A 4053-nucleotide genomic window follows, 5' to 3' on the forward strand; every position below is an offset into this window, starting at 1 on the left:
ATCTCATCTGGTGGCTCAACCTGTGGCCACCTTTGGCACAGCTTTGGGGGGGCTTATCCATGCCATGTGCCAAAAAACTGCAGCAGCCATTTGGGTTGGGGGGGGATGATTTTGGCTATTTTAACACTAATTATGTGTTCATGTGCAGCGCATCGGGCAAATCCTGAGTCTGGGGGGTCTGCATGCCTGCCCTGGGTTAGGTTGCCTTGATGGGGTCCCTGCAAGCTCAGTAGCATGAGGGGCAATGCCCAGAGGATTCAGAGAGCTCATTTGCCCCTCATTTCCATGGAAACAGGGTGTTTCAGCTGCTCTGGCAGAGCAGGAACCCTGGAATGGGGCAGGGGTGTCAGAGGAGCCCCCCGTGATACCCCTCTCTCCACCTGGGGCCAGAGCCAGCACGTCCACAACCCATTTATGGGGCATTTTTGGTGTTTGCTCGCTCTAGGAAGCTCCAAGCTGCTGTGTGTTGGTAAGAAATACAAGTAAAAAGTGCAGCCCCTCCCCAAGAGCTGCTCACCACTCTGCCTCACCTCGGCGCCCCTGTTTTCTTTAGACACCCCTGACCCCAGGAGGGGCAGGATCCAACCCTGCAGTCAACACCAGCAGCTAAACAGGCCCAAAAAAGGGCTGCACATAGGATACCTCTGTCTGCTGTCAAATACCACACAACATCACCGGGAAAGGACGAGGCCATCGTTTGCCAGCTGCTATCGCGTGGGTTTCAGGAGCTGCTGCTTGGGGAGTTCTGACACAGAACCCCGGTCTGTCAACCCCCCCATCAGTAATCCCCTTGGGGACAAAAGACCCTGAAGGCAGCTCCTGGCCCCACCAGTAATTCCTCCCCTGCGCCCTAATCCCCGGCCCTTCTGTCGCAGCGGCCAAATCCAATTAACCGTGCAACGATCACGCTCCACCCGCCTGGCCCGGTGGGTGTTCAAACAGAGCCGGCAGCCGGTGGGCACGTGGGGACCCTCTGCGGGGTCCCGCGGCGACAGGCGCTGTGGGTTGGAGAGGAGCATCCCTGCCCTTTGGTGGGGTTTATTCCCCCCCCAAAAAAGGACCTTCTGGCAGTCGGGAGGTGTGTTTGAGCAAGGCATAGCCCCTGGCGTGAGGGAGGGGAGGTGGTCTGGGACTCGTGGCTGCTGCTCTGCTTGGGGGGACTTTTTTTTATTTTTCCCCCCATTTTCCCAGTTGGCTTGGCTGTGGCTTCCAAGGTGCCACTCCAAACGGACCCACGTGGGTCCGACTCAGCCTCCAAGACCTGACAGTGATTTACACGAGGTTTGCCACAAGCCTCCGAGCTTCATTTCACAAGTCTGGCTGCAGAGGAAGATGCTCTGGTCTTCCTCCAACCCGGCACGGGGGATGGCTGCGGGTGGGAAGGATGCTCTCCGACCCAGCCGCACTCCCAGGGCCACCAACAGCTTTTCCCATGGTCTGATTTCCCAAAAAAAGAAAAGGCTCCTGATGGAGGTGCCACAAAGGCAGGATGACCCCAAGGAACCCCCACCAGGAACAGGGCGCAGCCAAATAAACAAAATGTTTGTATCTGTAGCCTCTGCTGGGGCAGTGACGTGGATGAACTCGAACTGCAAGACCGGGATGTGAAATCAGATATTCCTGGGACAGCCAGAGCTGGTGGGACAGAAACGGGGAGCAGTGCCAGGATAGGGGCTTTGGTGGGAGACACCAGGGACGTGCCGCTAGGGAGATGCTGCCTTTCCAGGCACAGACTGGGGGAAAAAGGTGCATAAATGATGTTTGGCCCCAGACAGCCGAAGTGCCAGGCAGTACCTTAAATCAAGCGGAGAAATAGGTGAAGGCTGAATCCAAAGGGACAAGGTTCAACCCAGCCAGAGGATGCCTGAGGGCAGCACGTCAGCCACTGACCCCTGCTCCAAGACCTGAGCTAATGTTTAGCTCTGGACTTTGCCAAGTTGTCCAAGGAGCAGGCCGAGGGCAGGGGACCCGTGCGGGGCGGAGAGTGGCTGCGAGCCGGCACAGTGCCCAGGGCCAGGGCTCCTGCACGAGCTCCAGCTCAGAGGAGTGTGATTTCTGGGCATAATTTTTACCTCTTTGGTCCTTGTTCAGTGGGGGGGAATGTTTGCTGATGAGGCCTTGCTGAGCTCCCCCATTTAGAGAACATTCAGCCCTTCCTGATTTATTTTATTCCCAGCACGCCGGGTGCCAGAGGGGTGTTTGCAAGGCCTGCACTAAGGGGACATCACTGCGGAAAGGGTGAGGAGCCTGGTGGCATCACTGACAGGCTGCAAAAGTGTCCCCAGCGCTGGAGCAGGGCTGAGCATGTCCCACTAGCCTGGATAACCCACCCTGGCAGGTGCCTCGTCTCTATTTAAACCCACCTCTCCTGGGACATTATTAAGGACGTGTCTATTAAATTACTCGGTGTTCCTTCAGCGTGGCTCATCCCCACTGCCACCCGCACTCCCCGGGCCGTTTGGCCACGGCCGTGTCTTTCCTCTCCAGCTCCATCACTTTTACCCTCCAGCATCCCCAAACTTTTACGTTTTGAGTTTTTTGCCTTGCCGAGCAATTTTGCGCAGCGACATTTTCCAATCCCAGATTATTCTAATGACACTGCCAAAGAGCTAAAAATAGGAGAAAGGCATTTTCTGCCTCTCCCCCCCACCAGCCGCTGATGGGAGCACGGGGACGGCGCCGGCAGCAGGAGCCTCCGAGGTGTTTGCAGAGAGCGTTTAGAGAGTATCACACCTCCCCTTTCCCTTCCCAGTCGTGGATCTTTAAATATCTGGCCCAAATCCACACAAGCCTGGAGCTGCTTAACTCTTTCTTTGCATTCAAATTGAAAAATTAGGCACCGAAATTGGGCTGGCGGAGGGTAGGAAACCACCCTGGGAGCTCTCTGCCACGGATGGCACCATGAGGAGGGATCTGGGAGTACAGGAAAGGGGATGGAAGTGACAGCAGCTGCTGCTTCCCCAAACGTGGCTTTTTTGGAGCTGCTTCCTCCCCGCTGCACGCCTGGCTGTCGGATTTACCTCTGCCTGATGGTGCCTTGCTCACACACTCCTACCCCACGCTGGGGTGGGAGCGGTGGATGAGGCAGAGCCCGGAGCCCCTCCAGGACACCCCAGCGGGCACAGCCGTGGGGAATTTCCTTTCGGGGCAACGCTCAGCGCAGCACATGCCGGGTTATTTCTCCGTTTTGTTGTTATTTAAGGCACGACATGGGATCCTGTGCTCACCGAGGGTGGCCAGAGCTTGGGAATCCACCGTGTGGCCAATGTGACTCCACGGGGCCTTGCCAGCCCTCAGAGGCCACCACATGTCGGTGGGGTCGAGCCCGCGCTGCTGGTGGAAGCAAAATGTGCAGCTGCTGCTGAAGCACGTGCAGAAAACTGTCACCAACGTCTTCACCCCCAGTTTCAAGCCACATCCCCAGAGCCTGTGCTGGGAACGGGTCTGCACATCACCCTGGGCATGAAAACTGGTCCCAGGATGCAGGCAGGGATGCATGAGGTGAGCTGGGGAGCAGCCAGCCAGCCCCCTCAGAGGACATAACGGCGCTTTATTTCCCCTTGGGACAGCACAAGTCCCACTCAGAGGCAAATTAACCCCCACACCAAGGCCCTCGGGCCAGGATCCTGCTGAAGCTGAGCTGGAGGACCAAGCTTCGGAGGTGGGAGGAGAAGTGGCCGATTCCTGCCGCCACGGAGGGGAACAGAAAGGCGGGGGAGGCAGCGGCTGCCCCTGCCACACGCCGGGGATTGCACTGGAGCTGAGCAGCTCGGCCCCGGCCGCGAGACACATGAGTCAGAGGTTTTGGGCACAATGGGAAGCGCGGGCTCAGCAGCGACGGGGACACGCCGGGATGGGGACACGCCACCACGGGGACGTGCCGAGATGGGGCCTCAAGGCTCCCGAGTGCTGCATCACCGTGAGCAAAACCTTTCCGGGACCAGGCAGCAGCGGGGAAAAAATGTGGCTTTTGGCTGCCTGGTTGCGGCGAGAGGAAGGAAATTGGTGAACTCACGGCAGCCCACGTGGAGAGGGCCACGCCACGTGGCTCCC

This window comes from Athene cunicularia (assembly GCF_003259725.1).
Source record: "Athene cunicularia isolate RWA chromosome 5 unlocalized genomic scaffold, athCun1 chr5_part1, whole genome shotgun sequence".
In the NCBI taxonomy this organism is placed as follows: Eukaryota; Metazoa; Chordata; class Aves; order Strigiformes; family Strigidae; genus Athene; species Athene cunicularia.